The 24,032-nt window shown below is 33.9% G+C and overlaps 1 long non-coding RNA gene and 1 pseudogene across 1 annotated transcript; both read left to right on the top strand.

The window, feature by feature from the left end:
• Positions 1-233: 233 nt before the first annotated feature.
• Positions 234-10,347, top strand: LOC145824652 (uncharacterized). The gene is made up of 3 exons (XR_014366549.1): positions 234-5,941; positions 6,062-9,996; positions 10,079-10,347. It is a non-coding gene; the product is annotated as an uncharacterized LOC145824652 (long non-coding RNA).
• Positions 10,348-18,679: 8,332 nt separating this feature from the next.
• On the top strand, positions 18,680-19,603 carry LOC114269001 (BTB/POZ domain-containing protein At2g24240 pseudogene; annotated as a pseudogene).
• Positions 19,604-24,032: the final 4,429 nt, after the last annotated feature.

Genomic DNA, 24,032 nt, shown 5'->3' with positions numbered 1-24,032 from the left:
TTAGAAAAATGCTTCCTAACCCCACTGGGGGTCGACCCCCAGTGTGGTGTCGCTCCGGGATTGGTGCAAAAAAAAACTGTTTTTTTTTTTTTTTTTTTGAGTTTTCAGCCAGTGGGGGCGGCCACGTCACTGGGGGCGCGACCCCCACTGGGGGTATGCAGCGGGACTGTAATTTTTATTAGGTATTATGTAATTTTTGTATATATAACTCTCTGTCTGTGCTCTCTCTCTTTAATTTATAATTTTTATTTATATATACTTATTATCATTGATAATTTTTATTTATTTACTTATCATTCATATAAATTTTTTATTTTTGTAATAGAGAATGGATGAGGAAAATACAAATGCTGGTGGAAACCCTCCTACACCAACTACATAATCAACCACTGTTGCTAGTTCTACCACTACCACAATGCCTACCAAAAATTCTGGTAAAACTCGTCCATGCCCTAGTATTAATTTAGATAAAAAGAAATCTGAGGTTTGGGAACACTTCACTTTACGTGATAATTGTGAGCCTGATAAGCCTAGGGCTACTTGTAATTATTGTGGTAATGATTATGGTGCCCGTGCAAAACAAGATGGGACTAGTAATATGTGGAACCACCTTAAGCATCAATGTATGAAGTCTCCTATTAGGGAAGTGAACAAAAAACAAAAAATGCTCTCTTTTGTTAAAAAAGAAGGACAGGAGAAGGAACATGATGGTCGAAGGATTGGATCTCTCAAAGCAGTATGATATGATGAAAAACTTTGTAGGGAAGCACTAACAAAGATGATTATAATTGATGAATTACCTGTTAGGCATGTGGAGAATGAAGGGTTTAGAAATTTTTGTTTGGTTATGGAACCTAAGTTTCTTGTCCCTTCTCGCACTATTGTTGCTTGTGATTGTTTGAACTTATTTCCTGATGAAAAGCAAAAATTGAAGAAAATTATAAGGAAGCAACGAGTATGCCAAACCACTGACACTTGAACATCAATTCAAAATCTAAATTATATGTGTGTCATTGCCCATTGGATTGATAATGATTGGAATTTGCACAAAAGAATTCTTCATTTTTATTTAGTTCCTAATCATAAGGGTGAGACAATTGGCAAACAATTAGACAAATGCTTGCAAGACTGGGGGATTGATAAGATTTTCACTATTACGGTTGACAATGCAAGCTCTAATGATGGTGCTATTACATTTTTGAAGAGAAGAACCAAAAATTGGCCTTCCACTATCTTGGCAAATGAGTTTTTGCATATGAGATGTTGTGCACACATAGTGTGTAACACTTGTACGCTTTAAAGCTTTTGGGCAGTGTAGTTGAACCCTTTATTTTATTCTGAAAATCTTTGGTGTTGTTGTATCTTTGTTTTGGAGGAGTATAATTCGATTTAAACATGTTGGGATTATTTGTTCACACTTGTTTACGTTAAAAAGTTCTTTGGAAACTTGAAAATTTTGTTTTGGGGTCAACACCTGAGTTCCTAGGGTCGATCCTTCCCTTGTTGTGTTGTTCTGGGTTATAATCTGAAATTTAGTGTTGACACCAGCCCTTGGTCGTGTCGACACTTGCCTTTTCTTGTTGGCCTTTGTGGTCGACACCAGTCTGGGAGGTGTCGAGCCTTGTCTACTGCTGAATCTAGCTGTTAGTTGTTGGAATTTAGTGTCGACCCTTCCTATCCAAGGGTCAACACCTTGCCTGCTTCTAGATTGTCTTTTCTTCCTGAAGACTCGACACCACCATGCCAGGGGTCGACCCCTACGTGTTTTTTTTTTCTTCAGAATTTTGGGATTTGAATGGGCCCTCCCTTTGGGGGTTTTGGACTTATCCTTTTCATTGACCTTAGGGCTATTTTCTACTACTATAAATAGACTCAAACCACTTCTCTCTCATTATTTTTCCTCTCAAACCGTGAGTTCTCTTATCTCTCTCTAAAACTCAAACTTCTTCACCTAGATCTCTAGATCTACTTACCTAGAGTGATCTTTTCACATTGGTCCTTTGAGAAAGATTATAGATCTCATCAAGGGCTTCCTTTTGATCCAAATAGTTCATGGTTTTGTCGTTGGTGATTTTTGGTTTGTCATCTCCTTGCTTCAAGAGGTAAGGGTTTTTAGTTCTCCTTCAATACCCTCATTCATAGATAGATTTGTGGTATTTTCTTTATATAAATACAAAGGTTATATTTTTATGCATATTGTGGTAAATCATGAGACTTGGGGGTTTAGTGTTTAAAGTGTTGGGGTTTACTTGTTGGGTTATGATTTTGGGTTATAAATTTGGGCGTATAATTAATAAAAGAGTTGGAATAAAAAGTGTTATTAGGAAAAGTATTATTGGGAAAAACTTTAAATTCTCTTAAAAACCCTAGTTTGGCTCATGAGGATGGTTGATGGTTTTGCTTAAAGTGAAAGTAGAATCATGATATAGGGGTGCTAAATTGCACGTCTATAAGTTTAATTGAATTTTGAAAGTGTGAAAATTTATGTAAAAGTTGCGATTGAACTCTTATTGTGGATCTTTTAAACTATGTTATAATATGAAACTAAATTTGGGTAAATAAATTGTTAATGGTATGGATGATATGAGATTTGTGATAAAATGATGAGGCGAATATTTAAGAATTTTATTGTGTTATGTTGAATTGTATTGAGTTATATTAATTATGTTGGGTTGAGTTGAGTTGGGTTATGTTGTGTTGGGTTGAGTTGAGTTGTGTTGGGTTGGGTTGTGTTGTGGTTGGTACCCACGCGAGGAGTTGGAAATGTTTTTGGGGGCCCGTGTCTCACCGTATAATAGCCGGTAAATGTGGGGGTGATTTTGAATTAAAGGTACGCAAATGCCCTGTCTAGGTTTATCGCTAGATGAATGTGGGAAAAATGTTTTTGGGTGTCCACACAGTCCCGCCGTATAATAGCCGACAAAAGTGAAAAAATGATTTTTTGGGTGTTCACGCAGTCTTGCCGTATAATAGCCGACAAAAGTGGAAAAACGGATGGTTTTGAAAATGTTTTTGGGTGCTCACTTCCTGCCGTATAATAGTCGGCAAATGTGGAGATGGTTTTTAAGTTGAAAATGTTTTTGGGGGTCCACGTCCTATCGTATGACAGTCGGTAAATGTGGAAAAACATGATTTTTGGAAAACATATGGTTTTTGAGAAAATGGTTTTTGGGAGTTCACTCCCCGCCGTATAATAGCCGACAAAAGGTGGAAAGTGTTATGAATTGAGTGCTCGTTTTCCTGCCGTATCAAGTCGACAAATGGTGAAAGGTGTTCTGAGTTGGGTGCCCGCCGTCCCGCCATATTAAGTCGGAAAAAGGTGGAATGTGTTGAGAAATGTGTTGAGTCGATGATAATATGTGTGAATTGACATGAACTTATGAAATTACAATTTGATGTGTAATTTGGCACGGAAGAGGAATGCATATAGAAATTATTTAAAAAGAATGGATAAGGAAATAGTAACATGATAAGGGGTTGGTGATAATGAATTCACCGGGTTGTTTGTAACTAGAAGGAAAGATTAAGAGTTTTGTTTTGTAATTAATGGAGAAATTGAATTAAAAGGGTTTATTATCCTTGTGATATGTTGAATTATAATTGATAATGCAAATGTGGATGTGATGTAATTGTGATATGTTGAATTATAATTGATGATACAAATGTGGATGTGATGTAGTTGTTAGACAAGTAGGAGTTGAGTATAGGAGAACTATTATTGAATATAAATGAGATATGGATTTCTACATTAAAGAGTTATAGAAAATATGAATTAGCCAGTGGGAATGGAGTGTATGAGGGCTGTTTTTTGAGTATTAAGGGAACTTGAACTTGAGGTTATGGTATTGTAATAAATGTAATTAGTGAAAAGGGACAATGGTAATAAAAAGAGGAATATTAAGATGGAAATTAAATAAGAAATATTTTGGAATTGATTAATAAATTTAAAATAATGTTGTTCCTTAAACGTATTTGTTTTTAAAAAGGATATGGTATTCCGATGATAAAGGATAATTTTTATGGTTGAAGGTTTTCCTTAAATGCTCAAATAAATTTTAAGACAAAGATACCCAACATATAATATTTGAACTTACAAAATGTCACCTTACTCTATGGTATCACCCTGCATGCATGATCATTTTTATCTATTTGATCGTTATGGCTTTAGAACTACGATATCCCTACTAGGCTATTGTGCTCACCCCATGTTGTTTTATTTTCTTACAAGAAGAGAATTTGGGTTAATTGGTTCGAGAGTCAAGAAGTTCATGTACCTTTTACGTGTAATTTCATAGTAGATGTGAAAGAAATGAATTTTTGTACATTGACGCTTGTAATTATTTATTTGTAGCTCCGTAACGGAAGCTTGGCATGTAGTATTGCTATTGTTGTATTCATTGAGAGAGAACATGTGTTATTATGTTTCTATTACTCAAGGGTAATAGATAGTTTTTGAAGAAAAAAAAAAAGGCCTTAAATTAAAAGCTTTTGGTAATGTTTCCAAGTAATTAAAATTTGGGGCGTGACATAGTGAATTTAATTATTTGTGATGGTTTAAAAGAACAAAATCACTCAATTGCCAAGATTCGAAAAGCTGTGAAATATGTAAAGTCATCTCCAGCTAGGCTACAAACTTTTAAAAATTGTGTGGAGCATAAAAAGATTACTTGTAAAAGTTTGCTATGCCTTGATGTTCCAACAAGGTGGAATTCCATCTATTTGATGTTGGAGGTAGCCGAGAAATTCCAAAAGGCTTTTGAGTGTTCAGAAGAGGAAGACCCACGATTCAAGTTATTTTTCATGGAAAATGAGAATGAAAATGAGAATGCAAATGAGAATGTTGGTGGAAGAAGCAAAGGGAAAGGAAAAAGATTCATTTCATATCCTAAAGAAGAAGATTGGGAGGTAGCTAGAGTTTTTGTGAAATTTTTAAGACTTTTTTATCATGTGACTTTGCAACTTTTAGGATCTTTGCATGTGACATCTAATGTTTTTTTTCACTAACTTGTATCAGCGCAATCTAAATTAGTTCAATTGAGCAAGAGTGGAGATGCAGTGTTAAGTAACATGGCTGATAAGATGAAATTGAAATACGACAAATATTGGGAGAATCTTGATAATATCAATTTCTTATTATATGTTGTCGTTGTGTTAGACCCTCACTACAAGTTGACATATCTTAAGTTGTCATTCAATAAAGTGTATGAAAATGACAAGGTAGAAATTTTAGTGGCGAGGGTGAAGGCAACATTGGAGCACTTGTCTGATCATTATGTTGAAAAAAACAAAGTTGCTAATGTTGCCCCTTCATTTGTAAGTAAAGCTCGTCAAGTGATAGAAGTTGATGAAGAAGAAGATGAAGATCCCATGACACTCTTTGCCTCTTAATATATTAACCATTTGGAGTCGGAAAAAAGTGTAGAGCACAAGTCGGAGTTGGAAAAATATTTGGTTGATGATTATGTAGACCCAAGAGTTCCAAACTTTGATATTTTGAATTGGTGGTAGGTTAATGGCAATAAGTATAAGGTTCTCTCTCTAATAGCAAGAGATGTGTTGGCTGTCCTAATTTCTACAGTGGCCTCTAAGTCAACTTTTAGTACCAGTGAACATGTGCTTGATCCATTTAGGAGTTCTTTGACGCCGAAGATGGTAGAGGCTCTAATTTGTGCACAAAATTGGTTACGGTCTTCATCAATTCCAATCAATCTTTGAGAATGTATGGATGATGTTGAATAATATGAAGAAATTGAGTCAGGTAACTTTTTTGATTTGTCTTTATTTTAAATTAATTATTCAATATTGATTTTAGCTTTTATGTAATTTTAAATAAAATTAAAAATATTTTTATTTTTCAGAAGTTTTTGCATTTCTACACAAGAAGCAACTATTGTTGAGGACTAATTTGTCTCCAAGTTAGTTTGGTTTATAAGTTCTTGAGGTTAGACTTATTCTTACTCTTGAATATTATTTTGTTGTATTAGTTTTTTTTATTTATTTATAATGATTTTGATGATTGATTTTTGTTATTTATTTATGTTTTCTTTGCTTATGTCTATAGATTAGTGAAGTTCTTGGAGTTTGGTTGAAGCAATTATGAAAGATTGAAGTTATTGTGGAGTTTGATGAGTAGATTAACGTTTTGAAGTTTTTGATTGTTTGTGGACTTTGATTAGCTTTTGAACTTTTTTTAGAACTATGTTGGATGTTGGACTTATATTAACTTTTTGAACTTTTGGATTGTTTGTGAACTTTGATTAACATTTGAACTTTTTTTAGAACTATGTTACATGTTGGACTTAAATTAAAGATATAAGCAAAGAAAATTTTGGAGGCTCTCCAACAGGTTCCTCAATGTTGGATGATGTTATGTTTTTTAGTATTTATTGCCATGTTAAATTGTTATTGTATAATTTGTTTGGATAGTTTACTAGTTTGTTAATATTTAATGTTATATTAGATGAATATTTTAATTTTGACTATTTCACTTAATTTATAAATTAGATCTTTTTTCTCTTTGATTCAAGTTGTAATTTGAATTATATTTTGTTATAAACTGCCAATTCGCCCGAACCACCAAGGCAAATCCATATTTATTTGCCAATCGAACCGCCGGTTTTTGGTAAGAAAAATGGCAAATTTTAATGACAATTTTATCAATCCGCCAACTGCCATACGGTTCCTATTTTTCTCCTAAACCGCACCGAGCTACACCGTGCATACCCCTATTTAGAACTACTAAAAATCCACATTTACTGGCTATTAACCAAAAGGGCAATTGGGCACTTGATTCCACATGGCTTTCCGGACTTACACTGAGGACCTAGGGCCAACTTAAACAATTTGTAAATATTTTTACACATCCCGGATTTAACCAAGTTATTTACTTGTCTTGCATGCAATACATAAAATAAATATGACCTAGACATGCAACTAATCATACAACATATGTTCTTAGGCCCGGTTTAAGGGTTCTGACATGATTTAGTGCATGAAAGACAAGTAACCCATAAAATAATGCAAAACTAACCTACATGATGCTTAAACTGGGCCATATATACTAATTATATGATTAAAATAAACCTAAAAATATGTTCTAATTAAAAGCAAGAAAATGCAAGAAAATGAGAAAAACTAAAGAACTATATGATGAGAGGATGAACTAATACCCTAACATGCTTTGAATACTGAAATAAAAGACTAAAAGGTACTAAAATACAGAAAATATGGGAGTTTTACCTACTGGTTTATATAAACCAAAGAAACTGCGAAAAACAAAGAAAATCAAGCCAAGATCTTTGCTTGCAAGCCTCCCTCAAGCTTGGAATCCAAGTTAGGGTTGATGTTCTTCAGTCCTTAGAAGGTTTTAGAGGTCTAGAGTTGCCGTGGGTAAGGTATTTTTGGAGCTAAGGCAAAGGAAGAAGAGAAGAGGGTGTTTGGTTTTCAAAAGCTATAAAAAAATGCTTCAATTCCTTAACCCCTTCAAAGAGAGGGGGAGGGGCTCTATAGAGTTGGGGGAAACCCCTCTAGAGTGTCATCACTTTCCCCTTTGCCGTTCCTACCAAAATTGAGTTTCCAAAAATAACTCTGAGATGCTTCAATGTGCACACATACAAACGAAGTGCGCACGCGCAATGATTGTGCGTGCATAGAAATAGTGTGCGCACTCACATCTAATATGCACATGCATATTTTTTCTTGGTACACGTGCCATGCATGCATGCATGCATGCACAAGTATGGGGTCATATGCCTTTATCTTGCTTGTGACACAAATATGCCCAAATTGCATTCTAATCGAAGTTTTTGATAAAATGGGTCACTAATTTTGGAAATATAATCAATCAAAGCACAATCGGGCTTTCTAGGATTAAGAAGTTAGTTTTTGGCTAAAATGAGTCTGGGGCTAAAATGGTTATTTTTGCGAAAGTTAATTTTTGGCCAAAAACAGGTTTGTACAGCAACTCTAACCACCTTTAAACAATCTAAAGATGAAATAGGTACCATTTAATCATCAGGGCTTGCAAGTGTCTGAAGTCTTAGGGTCAGTCAAAATGGAGTGTCTACAGTTGCTCCTCTTTGACATAGCTCAAACAATCATGAAGTGATGAGAAGCGAATGTCAAAGATCCGAGAGCATCATAGTTGACATGACCCTAAGCTTAAGGTAGGGCCATACATTCAAGCAAGTGATTAAACCCGCAGATTGCCTACATATCCTTGGTTGCAAGATATTAGATCAATGTAGTTTAGAGGCAGTTGTGCAACAATAGACGTGAATAAGTGTGTAACAAGCTCTTCAAGCATTCATCCAAGCATGCATTCTAAGAAGAGGAAAGTAGGCGTTACCTGCCATAGTCACCTTATTGTTCCTATGCCAAGTCCCTTTCCATTCTTTTCCAAGTTTGTGCCAATCCTGCAAATTTTTCCAAAAAAATCTATTCCAAACAATAAAGTAGACCGCAGTGTGGTTAGAGTGATGCCATTATGATGATAATGATGCCAACGTATGCCATTCTATGCCCATAGCGACAAGGCAAGGATGTGTCATTGTTTGTCATTCCATACTCGTATCGACGAGTCATGGTTTCATTAAGAACCCAATGGTGATTTTCCATGCCCGTATTGACAAGTCATGGAAAATTTAAATGCCAGGCGATGCCATCCCATGCTCATATCGATGAATCATGGGGTTTAATGAATACCATTCCACGCTCGCATCGACAAGATGCGGAGTTTATTAGGTGTCGTTCCATGCTCACACTGGCAAGACATGGAGGTTATTTGATGTCGTTTCCACACTCATGTCGGCAAGATGTGGCGGTTCAAATGCCAAGTGGTGCCTTTTCTATGCTTGCATTAGCAAGACATGAGGGTGTATTGGGTGCCATTTGCATTTTCACATCGGCAAGATGTGGAAGTTTAAATGCCAACTAGTGTCTTTTTCATGCTCGCATAAGCAAGACATGGGAGTTTAAATGCTTTTCCATGCTCACATCAGCAAGACATGGGGTTTAAATGCTATTGCACGCTAGCATTAGCAAGACGTGAGAATTTTAAATGCCAAGTGGGGCCTTTCCATGCTTGCATCGGCAAGACATGGGGGTTTAAATGCTATTCCACGCTCACATCAACAAGACACAAAAATTTTAAATGCCAAGTAGTGTCTTTCCATGCTCACATCAACAAGACATGGGGGTTAAAATGCTATTCCACACTCGCATCGGCAAGACGTGGTAATTTTAAATGCCAAGTGGTGCCATTCCATGCTTGCATCGGCAATACACGGTGTTTAATAAGTGCCAAGTGATACCAAATGGTTCTAATTTTGCCACGATGTATTAAGTGGTGCCAAGCGTTTTTCCAAAATGTGTTAGAATTTGCCAAGGTTTACTAGGTATTTGCCAAGTGGGTACCAAAATTTGCCAGTTGTTTGTTATGATGCCAAATATGGTTTTGAGGAATATTTTGCCATGCCAAGTGATTTGTGTGCTAGTGTCAATGCCATAGATGATAGAATAATTGTACCCCGAAAGGCGTACCAATGTCAGAGATGAGAAGATGAGATGCCTTGAAAGGCTTGCCAATGAAGCCCTTGAAAGGCGTGCCAATAATATGCCTCAAAAGGTGTGCCAATGGCTGAGATAATAGAATGATATGCCTTAAAAGGTGTGCCAATGTCTAAACCTGAATTTAGGACATACTTGTGCCTTAAGAATTTTTGGGCCCATAGCGTATGTCCGGGCCCACCTAGGAGGACGGCTAGTCAAAGTTGTACCAAGCCCTGTTATCTTTCCGGCTGGTCGAGATCGAGGACAAGGCCAAGTTTCTGTTCTGGTTCTAGGTATGGCACCTATGGATGCATTGGTGCTACAGCGGTGGAGGGCCTGCTGGTGATGCCTTATGTTGTCTCAGTGATGGTGGGAGAGGGCACAGTAGCATTACCTATCCTAGAGTCGGCCATAGTACCTTATCGTCTCCCTCCTAGAGTCTAGCAGGTATCCATTTGTCTTTTCAATTCATGCCTTATTTGCCTTTACCTTTCATTGGTACTAATCTTTGTTCTTCTTTCTAATATAGGTCCCCCGGATGTATGTGGAGTCTTGCTACATAATAGTGGAAGGCTTGGTAGAGATGGTTCGGGGATACAAGAGTGGTACTCGTATCACGAGATAGGTATTCTTCTATTTAGTGATCCCAATTACTCTATAGCTTTAGCCTGATTCATTTCAAGTATTTTTTCTGATTCTCTACGGTGCGGGGGCGAGGATGAGGATGAGGATGAGGATGAGGATGGTCCTTCTCAGGGTGCTTCGAAGCACCCTCGAGGGGGTTGACTTAGTCCATGTCCCTTTTCTTTCTTTTTTTTTTTTTTTGCCCTTTTTTGTTTTTTGTACTTTCTTTTTTTTTTTTTTTTTTTAGAAACATTGTATAGGATGCTATTGGGGGATGCACCATATTTTTGTAATTTTTTTTTTGTATATCTCACGTAGTGATGTAGTGAAATCTTATTCTTTTTAAAACTTTTAGTATTGCTTTCAAATATCTGGCCTTTTGTGTGTTATTTCATATGATCTGGTAGAGACTCTTTTGAATAAAACTAAAAACAAAATTACGACTCAAAAATATTTAAACAAAGTAGCAGTTTCAAAATAAATTAAAATACATTGAAAATACAAACAACACACTATAGGGCACCATTTATTATTCCACATTTTTGAAGCAATATTTCATTCTATTGACCATTCTGTTTATGGATTAATATTTTACATTTTTTCCCCTTTAAAATTGTAATATCAAAAGTGGGGATGAGCCTAAAATTTGAACTAATAACTATTAATTAAGAATATTACTTAAATTTTCTTTAAGAATATTAAATAATTTCTCGCCTGATTGATGAAACACATTAATTGCTTGCTCAAGGACCATTACATTTATTTTGATTTTAAAGAATAATGCTATATGCACCAATTAGTGTACTAACTAGTGTACCAATTGATGATGTAAAATAATTTAAGATATTTTTGGTATTTGTAATTTGTTAATGAGTGGGGTCAATAATAATATCATAACTAGTATAAGTACACTAGTTAGTAAACGAATTTGTGCATATAGCACCATCGGATTTTAAATCATTTATAAGTCACATAAGAATAAGTGACATTAATAATATTGTCTTTCGGCCAGATTTAATTTGGGTTGTAAACAAATCGAACTATTTATAAACTGTTCAAACTCGCCTGGTTTAAGCTCAGTTTATTTATAATAAACGAGTTTGAACTTAATTTTTAAACTCGTTTATTAATCAAGCTGAGCTTGAGTAGCCTTAAACTTGGCTCGATAAGGCTTGCAACTATAAAGAAAATAAATTTGTATTTATTAGTAATAATATATCAGGTAAATTATTTTATTTTTATATTTTTGTTTGGTGTTTGTGTGAATTTATATATTTGATTGATGAAATTTATTATTAATATTCTTGTATATTTTTCTTATATATATATATATATATATATTATCTTGTTAAGTAAATTGATAAGTTTAATTTTTTTTCAAGCTTAAGCTCGAGCTCATACTTGGCTCATTATATTCTAGCTGGCTTGAGCCGAGCTTAGGTTTTTCAAATATTAGATGAGCTTGAACACTCAAAAGTTCAGCTCAATTTGGCTCGTTTGCAACTCTAAATTTAGTAGACCAGTTCAAGCTAGTGGAATGAGGTTTGATTTTTTAAGTTGAGTTTAGTAGACCAGTTCAAGCTAGTGCATTAGTTCAACTCATAAGTATTATAAATTAGTAAAATATCCTACATAATTAAGAATCTCTCTCTCTCTCTCTCTCTCTCTCTCTCTCTCTCTCTCTCTCTCTCTCTCTCTCTCTCTCTTGTCTTTGAAAAGTGAGCGTCAATTCTTCTGGTGAATTTCTTTTATAGGGGTAAGGTAATTATCTATAATATTTTCTTACTTATTTTGCCATTATTTAGTATTATATGTCAGATTTCATTTATAATTTCTAATTGATCGCCTTTAAAATCTTCGGTAAGTTTTTTTATAAATAAATTAATGTATTATTTTGTTCTATTAGTATTTAAATTATCTAATATTACTTCTTCACTTTATCTAATACTCGTATAATTTTATTGGCAATGCTAAGAAATCAGAGCTCTACTACTAATTTAAACACGTAGCGAAATAAAACACCTTTTAAAAGTGAAATAGAAATCTAAGATTTTCTAGAATAAAATCTTTATGGAGAAATTACAAAAAAAAAAAAAAAAAGAAGAAAAGAGTTTGAACCTTATAACAAAAGAAACTCTGAGTTTTTAATTTTGTCATAGAAACCCTAAACTTTTAATTTGTTTTCAATCTAAACCATTTTCCTATTTCCATTAAGTAAAATTGATAGGAAAAAAAATCAGTATTTTAGTTATTAAACTTAATGAATATTTTAGACATTTTATGAATACCTACATCGGGTTTTTTTTTTTGGTCAATTTTACTTAACAAAAATAGAAAAATGGTTTAAATTGAAAAGAATCAAAAGATTAATGTTTAAATTAATAAAATAAAAAATTCAGAATTTATTTTGTTTGAAGGCTCCAACCTTAAGTTTTTTAGGTAATTGTCCCAATCTTTATTAGGCAGTGTCTTTTACTAATTTATAATACTTATACTAATATTCTATTTTGTTAATCATTAAGGAGATTAAATAAGTTTGAATTTATTACTTTAGGAATTTAATAGATTTAATTGATAGTTTAGAAAGTAAATAGACTTTGATTTATATATTATAGTTTATGAATTAAATAGATAATTTGATGATAGTTTAAAAGTAGAAAGATAAATAAACTCTAAAAAGAAAAATAGAATTGAAGTATAATTTAAAACAAAAATATTTATTTTAAAATAATAAATATAATTATAATTATTGAAGGGGAATTTTTTTTTAAAGATTTTTCATATTAAGATTTTATAAGATTAATGACATATAATATTTTTATAGTAGTTGGGATTTCTCAACATTTTCACAGAGAAAATTCAACACAGTGAAATTTCACTTCGACACAGAGAATTTTCAATTTTCACAGAGAAATTTATCTAATATGATCACAGATAAATTTTAAAATTTCTCTGGTATGATCACAGAAATTTTTTATTAAGGGGCTTTAACTAATAAAAAAAACATATTAGATCTCTCCTACTACTTAAAGTTGGAGAGAGATATTTAACAAATTTTCTCATTATAAAATTAATTTGAATTTTTAAGTGAGGCAATGTTTGGGAAGCTAACTTTAGGTTTTTTTGGGCTAAAATTTATAATAAAAAAAACTAAAAATAATAGATTAAAATATTTAATAAGATAAAATGTCACATTAAATCTATAATTATTTTTTTTTATAAATATCACATTTAATTATAAAAAAATCTAACTTTTTTTAAAATATAAATATTCTAATCTATTAAAATAATCAAAAAATTAAAATAGCTAACTTTGCCTCAATTTGAGATGTGAATCATCCAATTCAAACATAGAGCACTATGAATTGCAAAAGTGGACCGTACCATACAACATTGGCCTTGTTTGGTTTGTGTTTCTCAAAAAATTTTGGAAAAAATTCTCTACAAATAAATTTTCAAAAGTAATCAAACCAAACAAATTTTTTCAAAATTTTTTTTCAAAACTTGTTTGGTTTACAAGTTTTCCAAACAAATCTCTCTCTCATACACATCAAATCAATCATTTTTTTCCGAAACTCCCTCTCAAAATAATTTTCCAAAACATCTTTTGAAAAAAATCAAACCAAATAATTTTTCGTACTTTTTTATCTCTGAAACTCATCTCCCAAACTCAAAAATGTACGAACCAAAGCAATACCAAGTAGGCGAGAGAGAGAGAGTTGGAAAAGGCAAAAGAAGAAGAAAGGGAAGGTAAGAGATCAAAATTACCTCCCAAATCCCTCAAGAATAAAAACCCACCTCCCAAACCCTTCATCCTTTAATACCCAGATCTCATTTTTCTCTGATTTCTATCAAATTGCCTCTGCATCCGATCCATCTATCATGCCTTTCCATGGTGTTTTTGGCTTCTTTGCAACAATAACACATCAAATTCTTCACCTGTTTGTATAAAAATCTGCTCTTGTCATTCTTGTTATAGCCTTTAATTCCTCTCTCTCTCTCTCTCTCTCTCTCTCACAAATTTATTTTGATTGTTTTAATTACCTCTTCTTTTCTTTAAAGTCTCCCAGTCCAATTTCAATTTTTCAAACCCATTTCATTAAATTCGGCTCCTTTCACAATCCAACTATTTTCCCACACTGTCCAGGAAAAACAAATAATTTTCTCCACAAGTGGACTCTTCTTGTTTCTCTTAGCCTTCAAACTTCAAATTCCCATCTTGATCTGCCTAACTTGTTGGCAATTGAGCCATGGGAATTCCAAAAGACAGAGTCAAATTCAATGTTGGAGGCAAGATCTTCGAAACCACAGCAACAACACTTGCCAATGCCGGCCGAAATTTCCTCTTCAGCACAATGTTCGACTAGAATTGGAACCTCTAAACCCACAATTTCGATGAATACTTCATCGATTGAAACCCGGATTACTTTGCAGTCCTACTAGACCTACTCAGAACTAGGGAGCTCTATATGTTAGATAATGTCTCAATGGGACCACATAATTAAATGTGGTGTTATCATTTATAAGAAGTCTACAATTTAAGTGATTCAATTTAGTTAATAGGCTTAAGGGTATATGCGTTATGGACCTAATGTGTAGATACTAGTTGTATAATTTCTATTTCTATGAGGGGTAGAAATAGAAATTAAAACATATTGGTTAAAGTTGGTTTTCATTACCTTTCAGTTTTAAAACCAATAATGGTTAATTTATTGGTTTTCATTACCTTTCAGTTTTAAAACCAATAATGGTTAATTTATTGGTTTTCATTACCTTTCAGTTTTAAACCAATAATGGTTAATTTATTGGTTTTCATTACCTTTCAGTTATGAAAACCAATTACAACCTTTAAAAGGTTATGGTCCCTATTCCTTCCTAAGGTGAAAGATAAGAACACTGTTTTGTTTTTCTAAATCCTCTCAAGGAGAAACAAAGTCAATATCAAGGTTTAGAAGGCAATAACATAGTCAATATCAAGGTTTTATTGACAATCAGACGCTTCCGTTTAACCGTTCATCGATGGATTCAGGTATGTCATTTTGTCTTGATTTCTTGATAATACACATGGTAAATGATCCAAAGTGTAAGGTTTATGTTCTGAAATTTATGTTAACAAGTGGTATCAGAGCGGTTATATCATGTGTATTATCAGAATAGATATGCTTTTATTCATCCTATTTAGTTTCCTGGAATCAGATTCTGTTTTTTGTTTTTCCGTTTTTTTTCCTCTGCTGCAAATTCTGTTTTGTTTTCTGGAAATTGAACATAATTCGGATGGGCGGTTCATTTTTCAAATGGATAACATCATGTGTTTAAATATATATATATATATACATATATATATATATATATATATATGTATATAATTGGAATTGCTGCAGATTATATAACATATACGGGGTCACAAATTTAGAAATCTTTAAATTTAATGTAATTTCATACAACGTCTACAGAAATTTAATTTTCTAACATTCTCAATATAAGTCAATTCAAACAAGATGTCACAAAAGTGATCTCTCTTGTCTAGATTGTTTTATATGGAATGTTTTGAAGTTCATGTCTGTGTATCTCATGCGGGTATTTATCGGTCCAAAGACATGATTAATACTTGGCAGAATTACACACACATTTTGTGGTGATAAACATGTGCCAATTGTTAAGGAAACCTAATGTGAATAATAAATCCATCAAAATATAGATTTGTTATTTGACATAACTTATTGTCAATGTTTGATCATTACAACAAGAATACCACTTACAGTTAATATCACTACCCAAAGGCTTGGTATTAATGTTGTGCTAGGTATCTTGAGATGTTGTCATTAAATTAATTTATTTAGAGATTATCTGTTTGGTAACTTAATGATCCCACAAATAGGTCAATATTTGAGACGGGAATTGCAACATTTTTTGAGGATGTTGAGTTTGGGGGGAGAAATCCAGTTAGAGACATTGTCTTTGAGGAGGAAGCAGGAGTAATCCCACTTCCTACTACTAAGCAGGAGTAATCCCACTTCCTACTACTAAGCAGGAGTAATCCCACTTCCTACTACTACTTTTGACCAATCACAGGTTCCTATACCTATCATTGCTCGAGAAGTAATTTCGAATCCTCAACCAGACAATGTTGTTCAAGATAATATAGTTCAAACCCCCATTCAAGATGAGGTAATTGTTCTTGAGGAACAAACTCTACAACCTCAACCTCAAGAATCTGTGCCATTAAGGCGATCCACCAGAGAAAGGAGATTTGCATTTTCAGATGATTATATTGTATATCTCCAGGAACATGAGGTAGAAAATGGAATGTCGAAAGATGATCCAATCAACTTTCGTCAAGCCATGGAAAGTTCCAACTCTCATAAGTGGATAGAAGCCATGAATGAAGAATATAAGTCTATGCAAGACAATAAAGTTTGGGAACTTGTCTCATTACCAGTTGGTGCGAAGCCCGTAGGTTGTAAATGGATATTTAAAACCAAAAGGGATTCAAATGGTAATGTGGAGAGGTATAAGGCACGTCTTGTAGCCAAAGGCTTTACTCAAAAAGAAGGAATTGACTTTAAAGAAACTTTCTCTCCAGTTTCTTCGAAAGATTCTTTTAGGACAATTATGGTGCTTGTTGCATATTTTGATCTTGAGTTGCATCAGATGGATGTCAAAACAGCTTTTCTTAATGGTGCCATTAAAGAAACAATTTATATGGTGCAGCCAGAAAACTTTGTGTCAGGAGACCCAAAGAATATGGTTTGCAAATTGACTAAATCCATCTATGGACTCAAACAAGCTTCTCGTCAGTGGTACTTCAAATTTCATCAAGTTCTCACTTCGTATGGTATTTAAGTAATCCTGGCATGGATCATTGGAAAGCAGTCAAGCGTGTTATGCGATATTTACAGAGAACAAAGGAATATATGCTCACATATAGGAGATCGGATAAGTTAGAGGTCATTGGATATTCCGACTCCGATTTTGCTGGATGCCAAGACAGTAGGAAATCCACATCAGGCTATATTTATCTGTTAGCTGGCGGAGCAATTTCTTGGAGGTCTGCAAAGCAGACGCTCATAGCTTCATCCACCATGGCTGCAGAGTTTGTAGCATGTTATGAGGCATCAAACCAAGGGATATGGCTGCGGAATTTCGTCACTGGGTTGCGTATTTTGGAAGGCACTGAAAGACCACTTAAGATATATTGTGACAATAAGTCTGTAGTTTTATATTCCAATAACAACAGGAGCTCGACAAAATCAAAGCATATTGATATCAAGTTCCTAGTTGTAAAAGAAAGAGTGCAGAGTGGACAGATTTCCATAGAGCACATTGGGACAAACTCCATGATAGCGGATCCACTTACGAAGAAACTACCACCCAAGGTCTTTCATGAGCACACTGCTCATATGGGTGTTGTTCTATTTGAGAACATTCTGGTTTAGTGGGAGTTTGTATTTATATTACTGCTTTATGTCAACCTTGAGTTTTATCTATGTAATTAGATTAATTTCTGCAGAAATAAAGTATTCAGTTTATTACGCTCTGTTACGTATTGTGAAGTATTGATCTCAATAAAGTTAAGTAGGACCAGTTGGACATAGGCATGTATGGATCACATCACATGTAATTTCCATGCTACGCATCCATGATTGATCTATGTCATTTAGCTATATTTGTATACGTGACCATTGGTGGGTCGAGTTACGATTGATGTAACGAAGACCGCTTTGATCCTATATTAATATAGTTAATGGACAAGATTGTTTGGATACCCTCAAGTTATGATAACAAATTTATGAGCTCACTAAAGTTAAGCACATTTTTCAAGATACATATGTGGTCCAGTGGGAGATTGTTAGATAATGTCTCAATGGGACCACATAATTAAATGTGGTGTTATCATTTTTAAGAAGCCTACAATTTAAGTGATTCAATTTAGTTAATAGGCTTAAGGGTATATGTGTTATGGACCTAATGTGTAGATACTAGTTGTATAATTTCTATTTCTATGAGGGGCAGAAATAGAAATTAAAACATATTGGTTAAAGTTGGTTTTCATTACCTTTCAGTTTTAAAACCAATAATGGCTAATTTATTGGTTTTCATTACCTTTCAGTTTTAAAACCAATAATGGTTAATTTATTGGTTTTCATTACCTTTCAGTTTTAAACCAATAATGGTTAATTTATTGGTTTTCATTACCTTTCAGTTATGAAAACCAATTACAACCTTTAAAAGGTTATGGTCCCTATTCCTTCCAAAGGTGAAAGATAAGAACACTGTTTTGTTTTTCTAAATCCTCTCAAGGAGAAACATAAGGCACCAAAGGGGAAAGGATTAGAAGGCAATAACATAGTCAATATCAAGGTTTTATTGACAATCAGACGCTTCCGTTTAACCGTTCATCGATGGATTCAGGTATGTCATTTTGTCTTGATTTCTTGATGATATACATGGTAGATGATCCGAAACATGAAATTTTATGTTCTGAAATTTATGTTAACAATATATCCCCTCCAACATCACTAAAAAGCTCCTCCACAGAGAAGCCCTATTTTATGGCCTCCTCGATCATGTCCGGACCGCGAAATGGGGCCAATTCGATGGAAACAGGCTCCGATTTTCATAGTCTGTGATGGGCCAAGCACTTGGCGACGGCATGGCCATTCGGGCCGGCCCAGATGGCAGGTGCTGTGTAGTACATGGTAGTATGGTACATGTCTATGATTGGATGCTAGAAGAGCATTCCCTAATCAATCTTGACTACCAGAGAGTTAATGATGTCGGTTGGATCGATTCAGAGACTGTTGTGGTCACCGCGTGTGAGCGGTTAGGCCGCGGCGGTGGCGGGATGGGTTTGTTTAGTGCAGGAACAAGGGAGCTCAGGCATAGATTTCAAGTCACTCATGATGATCAAGTGAAAAGCTATACAGCTGGTGCTTTGAGTTTTAGCTCAGATTACAATATTTTTAGTAGTTGTAAAGGTAGGAGCAATGAGTATGGGATTGGTGTTTGGGACCAAATCACTGGAGAATAGATTGGTTTTTACTATGAGCCAATTGGATGGTCACTTGGTGAGGCTGATAGGCTGCAATTTTTACATGGCAATAACTGTTTGTTAGTTGCAACTCTGTTTCCTAGGAACAACAATTGTTACATTAGTCTGTTGGATTTTAGGGATAAAAGTATGGTTTGGTCTTGGTCTGATGTTGGAGCTCCGACAACCGATGAGAGACGGGTCCGGGACGCTATAGTAATGGAGGAGACCAGATCGATCTGCGTGGTGAATGAGTAGCATTATCCATATTTGCTTTTTGAATTTTTTAAAATTATTTTTGAGTTTTTTATTTTTCATCTTTTGTTATTGTTAGTAAAAAAATTTATATTTTAGTCAATTTTTAATGAACTTTTCCGTAGGCCGAATAATAAAAATGAGTTGTACAAAAAAAATTATTATCAAATATCATTAAACATATGAATAAATTATATTTTATTTTATTTAAATAGACAACAACTTTAAACTTAAATTATCTCTTTTATTAAACAAAATGCGATTAGTTCATTTATTCACCAATATCCAATGAAGTTAAATTTTTGCATAAATAGTTTTCACCACAAGATTTACGAGATTAATGATTTATTTGTAAGCCCAAAACATGGTCCACAAATGAAGAGTGGTGAATGGAAAAGTATGGAGGATAATATGAGCAATTTCTATCTTATATCTTAGGCCAAGTTTGGCATCCTCTAAAAAAGTCAAAAAGTCACTATCCTATTTAAGTCACATCATCTTATTTAAATCACACCACCTCTCTAACACATCACTTCAAACCCAATCCAAATCCAACCCATATTTCATAAAAAGTCAAAAAGTGCACTTATTTAGTCTTCCCAAACTTGGCCTTAGTTAATATCCTTCTTCTTTTAGAGTTAGTTGAGAGGCCCGTGAGACTCACCAAGTGTTCCGTTTCAATAATCAAAACCGTTTATTTTGTAGGGTACTGGTGTATATCATTTATACAAAAAAAAATAATAATAAGGTTAATTCAATAACTGTAACCTATTCATTTTATCATGTCTGTATATATATATATATATATAATTGAATGATTTAAAATACGATTTGCCCTCTATAGTTTGAAAAATTACATCTCGCCTCTTAAAGTTTTCAAAACAAATGACTCATTTTATTAATAAATCATTAAGTAAATTAACAGTTTTTAATAATGTTAGAAATTTATTTCAATTAATAATTAAGGTAATTTTATCATTATATAAAAGAGCAGTTATAAATTTTAATTTTCTAATTAATTTTGTTAAATAAACGATTCTGACAATGGGGTATTTGTATTTTTCTCAAACTACAAGGAGTAATATGTATTTTAAACAAACCTCAAAGAGTGTATTTGTAATTTACCCTTAAGTATTTCTAAGATTTTGATCTTCTCCATTACATGTTTATGATGGAGGGTTTTCCTTACATATCTAATGGCTATGAGCTAAGAATACAAATTTATAATTATTTTAAATTAAGGAAAGATCATTACATTTACCGTTAAATGATGTAATTGTATCTCTCCATTGTAAGTATGAAATGGTAATGATCACAATTCATTTCTCTATAGATGATATGCACTCTTACCTTACAAAACAAATAATTTAAATAATTGAAACAGAACCCATGATAAGCCCCATGGGCTCCATATATAATTTCTTTCAAGTTCAAATTTGAGTTTCAAATAAATCTAGCCCTTTTGATATAGGATGAGGCTTGTCTCGAGTCCCGTTTTGGACTGGATCGTACTGTTGGGCCTTCATAGGTCCACCATGGATCTACATCGATGATCTGAACCATTCAATGTGTAGGACTCGTTGAGTACTTCATCCCAGGAAAAAATTACATTGATCTAATATCAATTTCTACTTGATTAGATCACATTTCTATTAATAATTTTTTTTTAAAATTATACTAAATGTTGATAGAAATGTTATATGATCAACGAAACCTACACATTAAACGGTTCAGATTATTGATGCAGGTTTCGTGGTAGACCCATGGGGCTCAATAGTATGGTTTAGTCCGATTACGAACTTGACACATTGTAAGGCCCCTAATCTTTGCAATGTTTTCTTTAACCCTTACTTTTAAATTATTTCTTTGTAGTCCCTCAATTTCTTAATTTAATTTTAACCCTAGAATCGAAAACATGTGCCAACTGAAAATTCGCAAATCCTAAATTGAACCCAGGAACTTAGGAACCATTTCTAAGACCCTAATAATAATTAAATTAATTTTCTAAGTATATTTTCCACACAGAAACCCTAGGTTTCCTGTAACGTCTTAAAATAAATACAATATACCCATCTCATAACAACCAATAAATGGCAACATTGATGAATTGATAAGCTTTTATTAATCAGAGTTTGATATACAAAAGGCGACACATGCGATATACATTCATAGACAGCACATCCTGAATCTACAGCATGTGTTACAAGATGGTGAAAAGAAATGAAAGCTAAACAGATAATCATCATATGCCTTAAAGGCTTATATCTTTCCAAGTCAATGCTTGGGTACATCAAAAGTGAGCCTTAAGCTTAATATATATAAATCCCTAGACTGATACAAAATTAAATACAAAATACAACACTGAGCCTTCAGCTCCACAGTCCTCCCAAGCTAAGTCCTTGGTGGAGGCATATCACCAACACTTGAAAATAGTTTCCCACAAAGGGTGAGCCAAAGCCTAGTAGAAATACTACAACACAATGTATAAATCTTAACAAAGCCATAAGGTTTTATGCATATGCAATGCCAGTGCCAAAACATTTTACATTTCTTTCCAAAACCATGTCATGCCAAGTTTATATCACAATTCTCAAATCATGTCCTTTACAATAGAAAACAAGGGAAATTCTTAAACCGGTACAACCTTTCACGGATATTTTGTTTGCGGGAAACCATCAAATGAAACCCATGTAAACATAGCCTACATAAGTGCTACTATTGCCATTTTATGAATATTTTATCCGTGGGAACCGACACCCACGTATACGTGCATTTTTCGAGACTTTTACCCTGGACACACAGGCCAACTTATTTTGGTGATACACGTCTCTTTTCAACCTTCACCCCTTTTTCTCAAAATCATATACATTTTTAGTGTATTAAATGATGAACTATGTTCAATGCACATGGATGAGAAATTAGTTTTAGTTCACCTAATTCTCATGCAATTTCTACAACACTCATAGCTATCCTCCACCGATTGTCCAAAACAAATATCTCTAAACAAGTAAATAATTTTCATTAAAGATACACTTTTCCAAAATCTCAAAATGTGAGTGATTATACATATCCAACTCTGCCATCATCGTCAATATTATTTCAATTTCATAATTCTCAACATTAATTTCATTTTCTCTTTACAATCTCAAACATTCAAATTGTTAGGGAAAACTCCCTTTCTCTTTTAAAATCAATTTCAATGTAGAAAATACTTCATTTCAACATATATCAACTCCACTTTCATACTCACAAGCTTTTCCAAGAGACCTTGAAAAACACTCTTTTTCATTTTTTGATTTCAAACCCTAGGTTTTACCAAAAACTCCCAAACCACTATAATCTTTTGAAATAGCAAATAACTAAGGTAAAACTTATACAAGAGTGTCGAGAATCCCTACCTCAAGCTTAGAACCAGAAGAAGGAAGAAAAGCCCAAAAGTTGACGGTGACGAAACAACGATTTTCTCTGATCAAAATGAAGCCCTCGATAAGCTCTACACTTAATCTCAAAGGAGCAAGGTGAATAGATGCTTCTAAGTAAGTAGATCTGAAGATCTTTAAGTGAAAAGTGAGTTTAGAGAGAGAGAGAAGAGTGACTCACGGCTTAGAGAGGGGAAAGAGAAGATACAATGAATAAAAGGGTAAGTGAGGGCCCTATTTATAGTATAATGTTAAAGTGAAATAAAGTCCCAAAGTCATCCTAAAATAACAAGTCAAAATCCACAAGAAGTAGGGGCCAAAATCGAACTAAAATCTGGAAAAAAAAACTCACAGGGGTCAACCATTGTGTCGGTGGTGTCGACCCTTCAGGAAGAATTAACAAAAAGACAATGCTGCTAGCACACAAGGCGTCGACCCTTGGATCTAAGGTGCCGACAGTAAATTTCAGCAACTAAACCTAGATTCTGCAGTAGACAAGGGTCGACCCTTCCCAAACTGGTGTCGACCCTTGAGGCCAACAACAAAAGGCAAGTGTCGACACCACCAAGGCTGGTGCCGACCCTAAATTTCAATAGCTATTCCAATAACATAACAATAAGATGGTGTCGACACCTCCAAGGCTAGTGTCGACCCTTGGAGCAGAACAAGGCAAGGAAAAGAAGGTAGTGTCGACACCAACAAGAATGGTGTCGACCCCTGAAGCCAAAACCAAACATGAAGAAAAGAGAACGACCATCACGAATATGGTTTCCTGGATTTAGAAGTAATAAATGGGTCCGGTCTAAATCAAGATCACTGTATTTTCGGTTCTCAGTACAATTCGCCATTCAATTCAAAACAAAAAAACTTTAACCGAATTAAATTTCCAGAGTTTAAATAAATTAAATAGTATACTCAATTAAGTGTTCAAAGTCATAAATTAAGGCTTTAGCCCTCGTATCTTTCTTGAATCACAAGTTGACCCCAAATTAGTACCATTATATATATACACATGTACTAATTCTCTTAAATATATAATTTGTACATGAGATCGTTGTAGAATATTCAATTGTACACTAAATAGATCATCTTTGTCCCTTCAAAATCAAGGATGACCGGCCACCCCTTTACCCCTAGGATACTATTGGATCTTG

The sequence above is a fragment of the Camellia sinensis genome, chromosome 4, assembly GCF_055761805.1.
Source record: "Camellia sinensis isolate YWXY chromosome 4, ASM5576180v1, whole genome shotgun sequence".
NCBI lineage: Eukaryota > Viridiplantae > Streptophyta > Magnoliopsida > Ericales > Theaceae > Camellia > Camellia sinensis.
Note: the sequence above shows the minus strand (reverse complement) of the source record. Positions and strands in the feature narration are given on the sequence as shown.